General features: G+C 53.3%; 1 protein-coding gene across 1 annotated transcript in view; it reads right to left on the bottom strand.

The window, feature by feature from the left end:
- Syne3 (spectrin repeat containing, nuclear envelope family member 3) overlaps nucleotides 1–11,183 on the bottom strand; it is a 68,775-nt gene extending 57,592 nt beyond the window's left edge. The window contains exon 1 of the mRNA XM_013017496.1: nucleotides 11,131–11,183. The gene's annotated coding sequence lies outside the window, so the exon portion shown is untranslated. The remainder of the gene's footprint in view (nucleotides 1–11,130) is intronic.
- Between the last annotated feature and the right edge of the window lie 5,391 nt (nucleotides 11,184–16,574).

Genomic DNA, 16,574 nt, shown 5'->3' with positions numbered 1-16,574 from the left:
GTCACTACGCTCTCTGATCTTACACAGAAGGCGCCTTCAGCCCCCGCCTGGCCAGCATGCCCCATAGCCGCTCTGAGCCCAGAGCCCAGAGCCCGGAGCCAGATGGTCTGGATTCAAAGCAGACCTCATGGCTGAAAACCCACACAGCCTCCACAAAGCCAACCGCACTGCTCTGACGGGCGGGGCGGGTCCGGGCGGCCGTGGTGTGGGACAGCCACAGCATGAGCCTCCTTTGAAGCTGGAGATACTGGCAAGTCTCAGAACAGTGCTGGCGCCCAAGAGCTGTAGCCTAGGTGTTTATTAACTAATAAACCTGCCCATGTGACCATCCGCAGAAAAGGGGGCAGAAATACCCTGCATCATCCAGCCACATCCACTCCATGGAACATTCTGGACCATTTGTAGTGAAAGATGTGAGCATGAACACCCAGGCATTAAGATGTGCACTCAGGCCGGGCGTGGTGGGACAAGCAATAAACCCAGTAGTGAGGCAGGAAGATCATTTGAGTTCTAGGCCTCTTGTTTTTTGAGACTTTGTCTTAAAAACAAAGCAAAAAGCTTACGCCTGTCATCGAAGCTACTCAGGAGGCTGAGATCTGGAGGATCAAGGTTTGAAGCCAGTCTAGGCAGGAAAATTTATGACTCCATCTCAAAATAACCATCAAAAAGCAAGTCTGAAGACATGTTTCCCATGATAAACACCAGCCAACCAAAAGTGAAGCCCTGAATTCAACCCAGTATCAATAAACAAACAAACCAGTCTGAAACTGAGTCTGGCTTCTCCTTTACTAGCTGTATGACCTCAGGAAGTTCATTCACCTGTGTTCCTCCATTTCCTCATCTGCAAGATGAGGGTGACAATGGCACCTACAAGCATGCAGACAGCCTGGCAGGAGCCGGGGCCCCCATCTCTGCAGCACAGGCTCCGCTGGAGCAGCTGCACAGACAGGCGGATAGGATGCACAGCCACTTTGCTTTCCAACAGAGAAAAATGTCTTCCGACCTTCCAAGTGGTTTGTCTCAAAGCAAGACAGGGCCAGGCCCAGGTGTGGCTCGTACCTGTAATCCAGGCACTAAAGAGGCTGAGATCTGAGGATCTCCAGTCAAAGCCAGAGAGGGCAGACTAATCCCTGAGACTCTTATTTTCAATTAGCCAGTTTAAACAACAACAACGGAAGTGGGGTATGTACCAGCTGTGAGAAAAAATAATACTAATATAAGGACCTGAGCAGGGTGCTGGCGGCTCATGCTGGTCATCCTGTCTACTCAGGAGACTAAAACCTGAGGATCAAAGTTCCAAGCCAACTGGGGCAGAAAAGTCCATGAGACTCTCATCTCCGATGAACCACCAGAAAACTGGAAGTAGTGCTGTGGCTCAAAGTGGTAGAGTGCTAGCCTTGAGCAAAAACAGTTCAGAGACAGCACCCATGCCCAGTTCAAGCCCCATAACCAACCAAACAAAAAAAGAATACAAGGACCTGAGTTTAAGTCCCAGGACTGACATACACACATAAAAGCAAGCCAGAAGCACTTGAACTTGACTGAATGTAGTGCCCACCGCTCCCCCAAGTTCAGGGAGGCACAGCTGGGGGAAGCAGAGGTGTCACAGGGGGCCAGCAAGACGGGTTCAGGACCCTTCTGACTTCCCATCTTCACAGCCTCACACCCCACCCAGACAGCCCAAGCTGCTCAGAGGGGCAAAGTCCATCTCCCTCCATCTAGCCTCATCTCCCACTTCCCAGATCTTCCCCCTTCCCCCCCCTTTTCCCCCCACCCTGCTAGCTAGCTAGTGCTGACCCCACTGCCCCTAGGAAGCCTCCTGGGATTTCTCAGGGGGTAGAGGACTAATGCTGCTAAATACCTACCAGGTTCACAGGCAGAGTGTCAGCAAGGCTACACACAGTTCACAATCCCTACTGCTCATGGTTAAATCAGAATCATTAACTTTTTTTCTTTTTTTTAACAGATAATGAAGTTGAGGTTAGGTTCAGAGTGGCTAAGTAAACGGAAAAGGTCACACACCATGTAATCTTGCTGTCTGGTCCTCTCCACAGAGCAGAATGGAAGGGCTTTTAAATTGTAACCGCTCTGTGGAGGTCCAGGGTAGCATTCACGGAAGGGTGACATTGGAGAAGAGCCTGTCACTCCTGCCTGCCTCTAGCTGAGCCCTTCAGAGCCCGTCTCCCGAGCACCATCCTTCCCCAGTCTCCTGGCGATGGTTAAGAAGTTGTGCAGATTATAATTAGTTCATGCACGTTCCTGCCAGGGCCTGGTGACGCCCAGTTTATGATGTGTCTGCACAGGCCAAGGGCACCGCCTCGGGGCCAACTTTCCTTCCTCCCTTCCTATTCCTATAGCTCAGCATAAAGGGGTTACCTGCCGGAAGGCTCCCCTGAGGCCCCCCAACACCTCAACACTCACCCACCCACCCCTAGGCGGTGTCCTTAAAGTTTTATTGGAACACAGCACCCAGCAACATTCACTGCTTTACACATGTGTGCAGCTGTTTCCTGGAACAAAGGAAAGCAAACACAGCCATTGTCTGGTCGTTTCTAGAAGACATTTGCCCCTCTAGCCCCTATAGTAGAAGCTAGAGCCTGAGCCTGGCTCCCTGCCAGCCCCAGGGACTCCTCTCCCATCCCTGCCAGCTCCCCTCCCCCCGCACCATGTGAACCACACCAGCCCAGAGACCCAGGGACCCCCTGTAACCCAAGCCAGTAGCCCCATCCTGTGAACCAAGTACCCCGTGCCCCTACCCTCCACCCTGTGCACAGCAAAAGTGCCAGTGGGGGGGGGGTGAGCCCATCTGGCTGTGTCCACCCGTGTCCTCACAGACCTAACTTGGGGCAGGGATCCCTCTCCACCTGGGAGTGCACAGGGTGGGCCGTCCTGGCGCTCGGGGCTCCTCAGTCACCCAGGCCCATGAGGGAGACCCCAGGGGCCTGTCACACTGCCTCTTCCCAATGTCTGCAACTGGGGCTCCAGGAAAGCCAGGCAGTGGGCCTCCCAGGGGCCTCCCAGGCTGCCCTGTGGGCCAAAGAGGTGGACAGGGGCAGGGGGAGAGCTGCCCAGATGTGCAATTGCCTGGCCCCCCAAGGGCCAGACTGGGAAACCCAACCTGGACTTGGTGGTCTGGGTGTCAGGTGACCCTGGGCGCCCTCCCCCCCACCCTGATGAGCCTCACGTGGGTCTGCCGGGATGAGGTGCCCCATGCTCCCGTGACCCCATCCAGCTGTGAGCACCTGCTCTGGCGTCTGACCGGAGCCATGATTGTTTCCCATGAGTCGTTTTTTCATTCCATCCATTTAAACTTCAATTTCATTTTAAAAGGAGACAGAAATCTTAGCCAGGTGCCAGTGGCTCATGTCTGTAATCCTAGCTACTCAGGAGGCTGAGATGTGAGGATCACGGTTCAAAGCCAACCTGGGCAGGAAAGTCCAAGAGTCTCTTATCTTCAATTAACCACCTGAAAACCAGAAGTGGTGCTGTGGCTTAAGTGCTAGAGCACTAGCTTTGAGTTGAAGAGCTCAGGGACTGTGCCCAGGCCCAGAGTTCAAGCCCCATGACTGACAAAAAAAAAGGAAAGAAAAAAAAAAAAAAACAGGGTCAGCAGAGTCAGGTTCTGGTAGCACCTTGTAATCCTAACTACTCAGGAGGTTGAGATCAGAGGATCAGGGTTCAAAGCCAGCCCAAGCAGGGAAATCCATGAGATTCTTATTTCCAATGAACCACCATAAAGCCAAAATAGAGCTGTAACTGAAGTGTAGAGCTAACCTTGAATGGTAAAACTTAAAGGACAGCATCTAGGTCTTGAGTTCAAGCCCCAGGACCAGCACAAAGAAAGTGAGGGGGGGAAGGGCAGGGGAAGGAGGGAAGGAAGGAAGGAAGGAAGGAAGGAAGGAAGGAAGGAAGGAAGGAAGAAGGGAGGGAATGGGAAGGGAGGAAGGCAGGCAGGAAGGAGAGGGAGGGAAGGAGGGAGGGAAAGGGAAGGGAGGAAGGCAGGCAGGAAGAGAAGCAGGGAGGGAGGGAGGAAGGGAGAAAGGAAAGAAAGGAAGAGAGAGGGAGGGAGGAAGGAAGGAGAGAGGGAAGGAAAGAGGGAGGGAGGGAAGGAGAGAAAGAGGAAGGGAGGGAGGAAAGAGGGGAGTAGACTTATCTAATACACTGTGGACACTGTGGCTTGTGTGCTCCGGAAGCCTGGAGACAGAGTGGGAAGAGGAGGAGGAAGACAAGCAGGGGAGGGGAGGGGAGCAGAGGGCAGGGGACGGGAGAGGAGAGTTGCAGAGCTGTTCTAGAGATGTTCTCCAAAACTAAATCCAGAGTCTCGGGGTCATTTTCCTCGGACACAGGTAGGAGCTGCACTTTGCCAGGTTTCTAATCACTGTGTCCCACCCAGTCCCCCCACCCCACCCCCAGCATCAGAAGGATGACAAGAACAAGCAAAAGGTCAGGTGGGGAGGACAGAGATGTGACTCACCCAGTGCCTGAGCAAGGGCCATGCCTTCACCTCATCACCCACGGGTGTCCCCAGCCCAAAGCCCGGAGATCTGACCCCAGGCAGCACTGAGGAGCGTGTCCCCAAGGCTTGGGTAGGATGTGAAGATATAACCCCCCCCCAGGTTAACTCTCTAAGAGGAAAACGATTGCTCGGGTCCCTTGGCCTGACAGGTCCGGGAAGGGCAGCACCAACCAAGCGCTGTGGCCAGAATCCATCCTCACCCCCTTTGGGGCAGGGCCTAGCTAAGGAGCCAAGGCTGACCTTGAACTTGCGATCTTCCTGCCACCGCCTCCCTGGTGCCACCTTGCACAGCTCCTTATTCCCTTTCACAGAGCCTGGACCACCGCCAAGGGCACCTGAGCCTCAGGCTGACTCAGCAGCAGCTGGCAGATTCAAGAATCTGCCCAGGATGGAGGCTGAGCAGCGGCAGCCGAAGTGCAGAACTTTCAGCCAGCTCTAGGGAAATGAGTAGTGTCCCGTCCCGGGAGCCGGGCTGGAGGGCGTGGCTGCCTCAGGTGAGTTACAAGTTATCCCACAGGTGTCAGAACCAGGGTCCCCACCCCGGCATATCAGATTGTATCAGTAGCAAGGAGCAAGGCAAAGAGGAAAGCCAACCTGTGCTTTGCATAGGGACAAACGCTGCCAGACACCTCGCTCTGTGGGGTCAGCTAACAACCCTACTGACCTCTCACAGCCCTTCACAGCAGCCCAGCAGCTAGATTAGGGGATCCCTGCCTCCCACTTCACAGACAAGGGAGTTGATGGTGCCCCCAGAAAAAGACAACAGGTGTGGTATGCCTGTAGTCTCAGCTACTTGGGAGGCTAAGGAAGGAAGGCTTTCAAGACCAACCTGGACATCTGTTGTGAGACTGGTTTTAAAAAGTAAAAGTTGAGCTAGACACCAGTGGCTCATGCCTGTAATCCTAGCTACTCAGGAGGCTGAGATCTGAGGATCACGGTTCAAAGCCAGCCTGGGCAGAAAATCTGTGAGACTCATATCTCCAACTAAGCACCAGAAAATTGGAAGTGGTGCTGTGGCTCAAGTGGTAGAGTGCTAACCTTGAGCTGAAGGACAGCTCCCAGGCCCAGAGTTTAAGCTAAGCCCCAGGACCAAAAAAAAAAAAGTAAAAGTTATCTTCTTACTGCTGGTAACTCACACCTGTCATCCTAGTTACTAAGAAGGCTGAGGTCTGAGGATCATTGAAAGCCAGCCCAGGCAGAAAAGTCCAAGTTTGTGAGACTCAACTCCAATTAACCACCAGAAAACCAGAAGTTGAGCTGTGGCTCAAAGTGGTAAAGCACTAGCCTTAAGTAAAAGTTCTTAAAGAGTCTTTCCAGAAACCCCTCCCAGGCCTGAGTTCCCCTTTCTCAAGGCCCCTTTGTGTTATTCTTGCTTAAGCTGTTTGCAACTGTATGCAAAGCCCAAACCCTAAGGGGCTTAAGGTTGCAGGGCTTCTATAAACACAATAGGAGGGGCAAGTAGCAAGAGGCTCTAAATCCTGTTTTGTTTTATCGGTTGTGTAGCTTGAATTCAATGCCAGACACAGTCCCTAAACTCTTTTGCTAGCACTCTGCCACTTAGAGCCACAGATCCACTTCTGGTTTTTGAGCTGTTAATCAGAGATCAAAGTCACACAGACTTTTCAGCCTGGGCTGACTATGAACCATGATCCTCAGATCTCAGCCTCCAGAGTAGCTAGCCCAGCTTAAAAACTGTTTTTTGCTAAAAAGCATGGAGTACTCACTCACTTGGGCCCCTATATTAACGCAAAGCAGGATAAAAGCACCCGAGCAAGCCCTCCTTTTCATCCGCGTCCTTTGATCTGAGCATTCTGTCCTCTCATCTCTTTGTAATTACCTGGGGCCTTAGCAAGAACAGGCTTTAGTGTTAAGCATCTTGTGACATAGGCAAACTGCCTCTCAGACAGCACGAGTCCCCTTATCATCTTACAGCAACAGCAACACTGCCCCAAAGAAAGAAAACAGACGTGACCCAGGACAGACAGAGCACCTTTCAGGCCACAGTGGCAGGCTTGCTCCTGTTTCCTTCTGGTCATTAAGTGACATCATAGGGTCTCCTCCAGAGACAAAGTTTGAGATAAAGATCAGCCAGGTACAACCCAGCTGACCCAATTCTTGGTCTAGAAAACACAAAGCTCCTGGCAGGACCCATGTATACATGTTTTTAACGTATAAACACATCACATACATTGCAGATGCAGTTTCCCCACAGAATAATGCATCCTAACAAGATTTTTGCTTGTTTATTCACTGGTGTGGGTGTGTGCATTGTGTGCATGTTTACTGGGCCTTGAACTCCAGGTCTTGTTTTTTGTTGTTGTTGTTGTTCTTTTTACCAGTCCCAGAGCTTGAACTCAGAGCCTGGGCAGTGTCCCTGAGCTTCTTTTGCTCAAGGCTAGCACTCTACCACTTGAGCTACAGCACCACTTCTGACTTTTTCTGTATGTGTGATACTGAAGAATCGAACCCAGGGCTTCATGCATGCAAGGCAAGCGCTCTACCACGGAGCCACCTTCCCAGCCCCAGGCCTTGCCCTCTTGCCCAGCTTTTTCACTCACAGCTAGCACTCTAGCCATACCTCCAATTCCTGAACAAATCTCCCTCCTCTGGCCTTATGATGTCTCTTTCTTTGGCACATAGGGGCGAGTAGCCAGACCCGACATGTAATCCCTGGAATCTGGGTCTGGGGTCGACACCTCCAGTTTCTATGTCATCCACCAGATTGCCCCCCCACAGGAGCTGGACAGGGCAGTGCCACGCCCTGCCCTTTGCCACCCAGTGTGCACGGAGCCAAAGTCAGTAGGGAGAAGAATGCAGTGGCGCAGCCAGCGTGGGTTACAGGGCGGAAGGGCCGGGAAGCCAGCCATACACGCTGGCTCTCAGGCAGGCTTGGCTCCCGAGAGCTCCGTGCCTAACCCTGCTTCTTCCTGAGGTAGATACATACAGGAACGCACAGGGGCCATCTTCTGCTCCCTTCCCAGGGGAGCCTGTGCCCAGGATGCCCCGCCCGGGCCTCTCCTTGGCAGCCACGCGGTTTTGCCCAGTGGAAAGCAGTGTGACCATAGATGCCACAAGGCAGAACTTTTGTTTAAAAAAATACTTTTTTTTGTCTACAGTTACTTCTGAGCAAAGTTGAGCTTGCACTCGCCAAACACACAAATAGGCAAGTTATATAAGCCAGGCTGGCCGGCTGCCTGGACAAATGGCCGTCGACCTTGGCAGCACCCGCCGGCTCACGTGTCACCTGACCCACCAGCCCGTGCTGGCCACGGCTCAACAGCTAGTGGTAAAGTGGGGGGGTGGAGAACAGTGTGTGGGCGGAGGAGTGGCAAGTGGGGGCGAGTGGGTGGGCCCGGCCTCCCACAGGCCGTTGGTATGCCAGGGCCGTGTGGCATGAGTCATAGGAGGGATTTCCTCTGCAGAATGGCCCAGCAAGTTGCAGAATGAGAACAAGATGGCTAGCTGGCCTCCCCACGCCTCCCTCTCCCACCCCCCCCCCCGGGGTTTGGGCACGAAGCATCACAGATAAAGGAGAAAACACGGAGAAATTAAACATAATAACTATGAAAAGGACCAAACCCAAAAACTTAAGCAGAGCCAGGAAGTAACAACCACATGAGCGGAGCCACCGCTGTCCTCCTTTACATCCTCAGTTTAAGAACAAGAGACAAAACTTCTTATTTATTTTGTAGGTCGTGGGGCTTGAACTCTGGGCCTGAGCGGTCCCTCAGCTCTTCAGCTTAAGGCTAGGAGATGGGAAGGGATGGGAAGGGGAAACAAAGGAGGAGGCAACAATGTTTGATAAGAAATGTACTCATTACCTTGCCCATGTAATTGTAACCCCTCTGTATGGTATTTTCACAATAAAAAATTTTTTTAAAAAAAGAACAAGAGACAGACAGACAGAGGCTGGTAGCTCACCCCTATAATCCCAGCTACTCAGCAAACTGAGATCCAGCCCTGGCAGGAAAGTATGCGAGACTCTTAATTCCAATTAACCAGCAAAAAGCCAGAAGTAGAGCTGTGTTTCAAGTGGTGGAGCACCAGCCATGAATTAAAAAGCCAAAAGACAGTGCCCAGGCCTTGAGTTCAAGCCCTAGGACTAAAGAAAAAGACAGACAGACAAGACAAAACGAGAGAGAGAGAAACATTTGGAGGGAAAATTGCATCCTTATTGAGGTTCTTTCCCCATTATACTCCCCTAAACAATCTAATACAACTGCATCCACACATTTACATTAGTTACTGGATGAAATATGGAGCACAGCTTCAAGTATTACAGAAAAGCCAGGCACATTGATGAAAATGAACTAAGCAACTCAAGGGCAGCGATGGGAGGGAGGGAGGGAGGGAGAGGGAAAAAGAGAACAGCTAACCCTAAGCAAAAGAAATGTACATATTACCTAACAAGGAAGAAATAGTTATACTGTCAAAGCCTGTAGAATTCACAAACTCTATAGACCAGGCAATTTGCCTTGTGAAGGTTAAAATGTGTTTGTGACTTTAAATATCACTATCCTACTACACTGTGAAATTGGTGAAATTTATGTCATCACTTAATCTCAATTAAAATTATTTTAAAATAAAATAAAAAACAGAAAAGCCCCACATGGTGGTACATACCTGTAATCCCAGGACTTGGGAGGCTAATGGAGGAGAAGCCCGAGCTGGAGAGGCCAGTCTGGGGCTCCACAGCAGAGACCTCATCTCAAAAGGAGGAAGAAAAGAAACCCTTCAAGCATACAGGAGGACTGCGTGGTTCTGTGAGGAGCATTTTATATAAATGCCCTGAGCCCCATGGGTTGCCCTTGGGTTGGAGCGGGGGGGGGGGGGTGTCCTGGAACCAATTTCCCCATGAATGGCAGGGAGCCAGCTCTCCCTTCCGTCTAGGTTCGAGGACTCACAACAGCCCTACCCAGAATGCTTATCAAGCTGCAGCTGAGTAACTCCCGTAATCTCCAAAGGTAAGTGCTAGAGAGACAATCAAAGCAGGAGATAAGATGGCTTAAGGGGAGGGGGGACGGGAACGGGCCGCTGGTGGCTCTGCTCTGGGATCTGAGTGGATTTTGAGGCCATGGAATGGCTAGGGAAGGGCAAGGAGAGGCCACCAGCGAGAAGAGCCTGGCCATCAGGGAGAACAAACTCGGCTGTGGGGAGGTCAGGCATCTTCAAGAGTCTGGGTGTGGGTTCCACATTGCATTGCTCCCCAAGAGCTGGGTCCCTGGCGAGACGAGTAAAGTACTGCGCCTCACCTTCTCTCTGGACTGGCACTCACCTCTGTGTTCTGGGAATAGTAAGGGGTCTACCCAGGAGGGGGAGAGGAAAGGGGAAGAGGGGGAGAGGAGAAGGCCAGGAGGGAGAGCAGACACTTCCCTCTGGGCTGAGAGGACTGAGTATGAATAGGTCACAGACAAGTCAATATCAACAGCAACATGCAAGACCAAGGAATCCCTAATCTTATAGAATCTTCTAGAAGGTACGATCTTAACCAGGTGTCCTTGGGATGTGAGGAGGCAGGGGAAGGGCTGCAGAAGAGGTGACCGCCTTCTCACAGGTGGGTGAGGGTGGTCCAGGTGCCTGGGTTTGTGAGGCTCAGGGATAGTCCAGGCTGTAGTGTCAGAACAGGGACAATGCGCTGGCGGCCTCCCCTCCCCCCATCCCCACACAAGGAAGGCCAAGCTCCAAGGTGAAAAATCGCCTGGACTTCCAGGAGCCCAGAGATCCATCTCCAACCCTCCATGTTCAGAGCAGGAAATGGAGGCTGGCCAGTGAAGGACAAACGTCTGCCCCTCCCAGCACAGAGGAGAAGCTGACCCCATGAGTCAGCCTCCTGTATTATTCAGCAAATGTCACTTGGGAGGGACGCAGCCCTTCCCAGATCTTAAAAAACAACTCTGGGCTTCATTAGGGCCCAACCAGGGCCGGCTCGGTGGTGATATCTTCCCATTTCCATGGCATTGTGATGTCACACCACCAGCCATAAGGACACAGACATTGAGGGAATGGAGGAGCCCTGGCCTGGGGCCAGGAGGTCTGCCTTGACACCCACAAAGCCATCTCTAGGGGTCCAGCTGATCTAGCACCTCGTCCCCATGGCAGCCACCGTCTCAAAATCCAAGTGAGGTATCCTGAATGAGGAAATCCGACAGGCTCCCCAAATCCAAAGCTTTGTGATCCCCCAAGTAGAAAATTCCACCCGCTGACCTCAAGTGATGGGTCAAAATGCAGGCCCACTACAATCCCTGCATGGATGAGCCTCAGAGCAGGTGCACTGGCAGAGAGACCAGAGGAAATTCTCTCGGGTCCCAAGTATCTCATTATGTTTATGTATGTATTCCCAAGTGTGGGAAACTTCTGAGCTGGGAACTGATGGCTCACGCCTGTAACGCTAGCTAGCTACTCTGGAGGCTGAGAACTGAAGATCATGGTTCAAAGCCAGCCTGGACTTGAGCTATGGCTCAAGAGCACCAACCTTGATAAAGCTAAGAGAGTGTGCAAGGCTTTGGGTTCAAGTCCCAGTACTAACACACACACACACACAACCTGATCCCAAGCATTTTGGATAAAGGACACATAGCCTGCACTTAAAGCCAACCCTCGCAAAGCCAGCTTACCTGTGTGAGCGTCTCTCTCATTAGATCCTCTAGAAACTTCTGCCCTCTGTGTTGTCACCTGTTAGAAGACAAAGGGATCCCTGGGTCTGTGACCAAGCACAGGACACACGGGGTGGGACCTGAGCTGGGGTCCTATGCCCAGGGAGCAGGTGGAAAACGAAGGCCAGCTGCGTATCAGCAGAAACCCGGGCTGGAGCCTGCAGTCCCGGGACCCCGAACCTCTGAGTCCCATCCAGGCACCTTTGTTTGTTGCAGGCAAGACAACAAACTCAGGACCAAGGGGCGGTGTGGCTGGGTGGGAGCTGTCTCCTGCTGAACCTTCCTGCACCTGACAGATGGAAGGATCCGCCCAAGTATTTTCAGGCCATTTCCCTGAGGCCTGCCCAGGCTAGACTGAGCCCGGTTGGGCGGCCTGTGATTTCAGCTCCAAAGGAGTGAAATTACAGCAGCACCTTAGCCTCGTCCTTTTCAGATCGCCCTCTAGGTGAAAGCGTTGCTCCATCCTCAACCGGAAGCAGCACCTGGGACCAAGTGCATCTCGGGCGCCTCCTTCACCAGCAGCTGAAATGTGTTAGAGCAGATCTAGCCAACAGGTGAGAAAGAACAGCTCTCCTAGGAGCACTCAAAGGAAGGAAGATGCTAGGCACTGCTGTGTTTCCTTTCCAGATATTCTGTTGTTGTTTTGGGGCTTAAACTCAAGATCTGGGTCCTGGTTCTGAGCGTTTTCACTCAAGGCTGGTGCTCTAGCACGTGAGCCATACCTTGCTTGCAGCTCTTTGCTGATTAATTGAAGAGTCTCAGCTCTGTCTTTCTGGGCTGGCTTCCACCATTGATCCTCATCAAACCTCTGCCTCCTGAGTACTGGGATTACAGCTATGAGCCAAGGAGGCTGGCCATTTCTGGATGTTTTTGCTCCTAAATTCTCGAAGTGTATCGTGCACACTGCGTGCCGTAGCTCTCTTCTGGATTTGCACCTTGACGATGAAGGAATCAGTTTATCTCAGGTAAGCCGGGTGTCTGCCTCGAAGCCTGCCCTTGAGAGGAGGCTGTGGCCCACAGGAGTGGCAGGCTGCGTCCTCTGCAGAGCGAGACACAGGTGTGGCCGACAGGTAGGTGTGCCATCCACAGATTCGCGTTCCTTGTTGACATTAGCTGTGCACGTGTCTCTGGATGGTTGTTAAACCAGCAGAATGGTCCAGGTGGCAAAGGCTCCTCCCAGCTCAAACATGCCAGGATTTTATGATTCAGAAGGACAGCCATTGGGACTTCAAAACATCCTGCTGATCGCTGAGCCCCTGCATCGTGAAAGCCACCATGACGCGATTTGGGAAAGAGGGAGAACTCCCAAATAAAGGGAACTCATCTGGAACTCCCACCAGATTAACATTTGACTCCAGTGGAGGGGACGGCTTGCCTGAGAGACCATGCAGACATGACTGATACTCAGGAGAACTTGGTACTCTCTGCACTGTGTAAGAGTTGATCTAATGGAATGTGTGTATCTCCTATTTGTCAATGAGGAAGCAGAAAGATATTTGCAAGTAACGCCCATTAGCCCTTCTATAAACTGGAGAAACACCGAAGTGTGGATCCTACTGAGAGCAAAACAGGCTTCTCCTCAGTTTTCCCAAAGACAGCCGCTCTGATTTCACATAAACATTCCTTGGCCTTTTTTTTTATTTTAGGCAGGGTGGGATGGGAGTGCATGCCTGTAACCCTAACACTGGGGAGGCTGAGGTGGGAGGATTGAGAATTGGAGGCCAGCTTGAGCTACACAGTGAGATTTGTGGGCCAAAAAAACCCCCGACAACAACAAAAAGTTCTTAACTTTGCAAACTAGTATCTCTTGAGAAGACAGACCCATAGTAAGAAACAATGACAAAGACTTTCCTTGTAAGCGCCCCTCCCTCCCCTCCCCTTCACTCTCCTTCCTCCCTCCTCCCCTGTGGTGAACACTGACTTCCAGGATCGCTTTCTTACCATCCACCCCTTACTTCTCGGCTGTCCCCCCTGCCCTTCGACTCTGGGACACCCTGCCCATCAGCTGCCTGGCTTTAGCCTCAGGCTCCCTCCCTGAGCCTACTAGCTGAGATTCCAAAGGGAGGGGCAAAAGGGCACTTTTCTTACTCCACCCTTTGCCCCTCCAGAGTCCAGTGTCTTAGAGCTGAGAGCTTATAGATATTACAGGAAGGAAATGTTCTGGATCCATTTTTGCTCTTTTTTTCCCCCAGCTGACTCAGTGGGCCTGAGCTGTAGTTTTTCCAGTGATTCACATGTTACATTGTTCTGTGTGTGTGCGCACACACACACCCGTGGGCCAAAACTGGGCTTGTACTCGGGATCTCCTAGTCTTGTTTAGTTCTTGCTGATTGTACCTCTGCTCAAGGTACACTTTCACTTCCTGCTTTTTGATGATTAGTTGGATGGGAGAATGTCTCAGATTTTCCTGCTGACTTTGAATCTCCGAGTAGCTATGATTGACAGGCACCAGTACTCAGCTTGTAATATTCTTGAAACATCCAAGATAGACTGGGTGCTATAATACAGAACATCAAGACAAAGGCCCTGAGTTCAAATCCTGACCCCACTACATGAATTTTCACATGGTTTTTCTCCTTTTCTGCAAACAGGCCAGCAATGGCAGCCTGGTCACCTGTCAGTGTTACAGGTGAGAGATGGCAAGAGATTGCAGTTACTTCTGAATCCCCCTCCTCCCACCTCATCGCCACCCCTGCTCCTCCCCTGTTCTGTCCTCCTTCAGTCAAGGGCTTGGCTTCATTCTGGAAAGACCCTGAGGGAGGTGACGCAGGACCACTCACCACCAGACATGGGGAAAGCAAGGGAAGGGACAGAACTGGGGGAACCCAGATATCCAGATGGGGCCCCCACACCCAACGGTGGCAACTGCTCACCTTTGCTTCCAAATGGAACATCTCATTTAATACTACAGCACCCCGGGGCTGGGAATGTGGCTTCCTGGTAGAGTGCTTGCCTAGCATGCATGAAGCCCTGGGTTCAATTCCTCAGGACCACATACACAGAAAAAGCCGGAAGTGGCACTGTGGCTCAAGTGGTAGAATGCTAGACTTGAGCTAAAAGCAGCTCAGGAACAGTGCCCAGGCACCTGAGTTCAAGCTCCAGGACTGGCAAAAAAAAAATACTATAGCACCCCATGACACCCTCTTTTCCCAAGGAAGGCTATCAAAGCTCTGGCTGCAGGACTGCACACAGGTAATCCTGACAGCTGGGCAGCCGGAAGGCCCAGATGCCCTTAGCCTCTCAGAGCCTCTCACACCCTTCAAAGACCCAGCTGGTCCTGCCAGCACCTCCCACAGGGGCCAACCCAGCACCCCAGCAGCCCCGGCTCGGGTCTCTGTATCACCCACTAGGCCAAGGGGCCATCCAGGCTGGGCCGGGTGCACAGCCACAGACAGCATGCAAAGCAGGGATCGTTTCCATGGAAACACAGGAGCCCATCACACCCAGAAGGCACCTGCAGGCCAGGTGCCAGCCTATGCCCTCCCTGAGTGAGAGACACCAGCCCGGGTCCCGGGCAGGATCCAGGAACCCAGAACTAAGGCTTCCCCCTCCCCCACGCAGCCACCCCTCACCCCTACCTCGGGCCTCTCTGGCTGGGGAGAGGGAGCTGGCTTGGCACAGCTGCGGCTGTCAGCACACCCTGTTGTCCTGCCTGAGGAATGTGCAGACCCACACGTGTTAGAGCGTCCCGCTGGGGCACGGTTAACACGAAACTGAGCAAAACAGCCCTTGGCACAAATGTGCCCCTCCTACTCCCAGCTCCTGACCCTGTGGGCTGTTCCTCCCCCCCCCCCATGTGTGTGTGTGAGTGAGTGTGTGAGTGTGAGAGAGGAAGACAGAGGAGGAGGGAAGGAAGGAAGGGCGAGTGAGAGAGAGAGAAAGCACACTAGGTTCTGTTACTAGCTGTGCAACCTTGAACAAATCACTCCCCCTCTCTGGGCCTGCTTCCTCTCCTCTTGAGAGATGAATGAAGCTCAGAAAATCCATGACTGCCTGATGCCCCTGGTCACACCTGCAATCCTAGCTACTCAGGAGGCTGACATCCAAGAATGGATTTGAAGCCAGCCCAGGCAGGAAAGTCCATGAGAGTCTTATCTCCGATTAACTAGCAAAGAGCCCAAAGTGGAGGTATGATTCAAGTGGCAGCATGCCAGCCTTGTGCCAAAAATCTAAAGAACAGCACCAGGCTCTCAGTTCAAGCTCCAATATGGGCCAAAAAAAGTATGGTGACTTTGTGACATTTCCCCTTACTGGAGAGGAAAGCCACTGCCCCTCAGCGGGTGACCGAGGCACCGCCCCCAGCTCCAGGGGCTGGTCAGCCCCACAGAGGAGAGCGCTAACAGGAGAGGGGAGGAAAGGGTCCCGGAGCGATGACACGATGCCTGGTATTCCCACCCCGGTTTTCAGGCTGAGGCTGCGGTGGGCCTGGCCGCAGTGTGGGCTGCGGCTCCTGGATTAGGGGTCAGGATCTGAAGAGCCTCATGGAAAGTCAACATCCACCCGTGTCCCCTCCAGCCCTGCCAGAGGTGGGAAGGAGGCTCAGAGAGGCTGAGCCCCGGCCCCAGCATCGTGAAGAAATTTAGTGGACAGGGTGGGACTTCCTCCTCACTATGGGCTCTCCGGGGCACTACCCAGCCGGCCTCGTCCCCGGGAGGGGTCGCCATGCCCAGGAGGGGGTTGCGATCTCCAGGAGAGGGGTGCGATGGCCAGGAGGAGGTCACCATGGCCAGGAGGGAGTCATGATGGCCAGGAGGGGTTCGCGGTGGTCAGGAGAGGGTCTCCATGGCCAGGAGGGGTTGGCGGTGGCCAGGAGGGGGTGGTGATGGTCAGGAGGGGGTGGTGGTGGCCAGGAGAGGGTGGTGATGGTCAGGAGGGGGTAGTGATGGCCAGGAGGGAGTGGCGGTGGCCAGGAGGGGGTGGTGATGGTCAGGAGGGGGTGGTGATGGTCAGGAGGGAGTGGTGATGGTCAGGAGGGGGTGGTGATTGTCAGGAGGGGGTGGTGATGGTCAGGAGGGAGTGGCGGTGGCCAGGAGGGGGTGGTGATGGTCAGGAGGGGGTGGTGATGGTCAGGAGGGGGTGGTGGTGGTCAGGAGGGGGTGGTGATGGTCGGGAGGGGGTGGTGATTGTCCGGAGGGGGTAGTGATGGTTAGGAGGGAGTGGTGGTGGCCAGGAGGGGGTGGTGATGGTCAGGAGGGGGTGGTGGTGGTCAGGAGGGGGTGGTGGTGGTCAGGAGGGTTCGCGATGGTCAGGAGGGGGTGGCAATGGTCGGGAGGGGGTCGCCATGGCCAGGAGGGGTCTTGACCACCCTGCACTCCCCGCTGAGGCCAAGACCCGCGGCGGGCAGCGGCAGCAGGTCGGCCCGCGCCTAGGGAGGAGCGCGGGGATCCGCGCGCCCTGGCGCGGGA

Source organism: Dipodomys ordii, unplaced genomic scaffold (genome assembly GCF_000151885.1).
Source record: "Dipodomys ordii isolate 6190 unplaced genomic scaffold, Dord_2.0 Scaffold2, whole genome shotgun sequence".
NCBI lineage: Eukaryota > Metazoa > Chordata > Mammalia > Rodentia > Heteromyidae > Dipodomys > Dipodomys ordii.
This window is presented reverse-complemented; position numbering and strand designations above follow the sequence as displayed.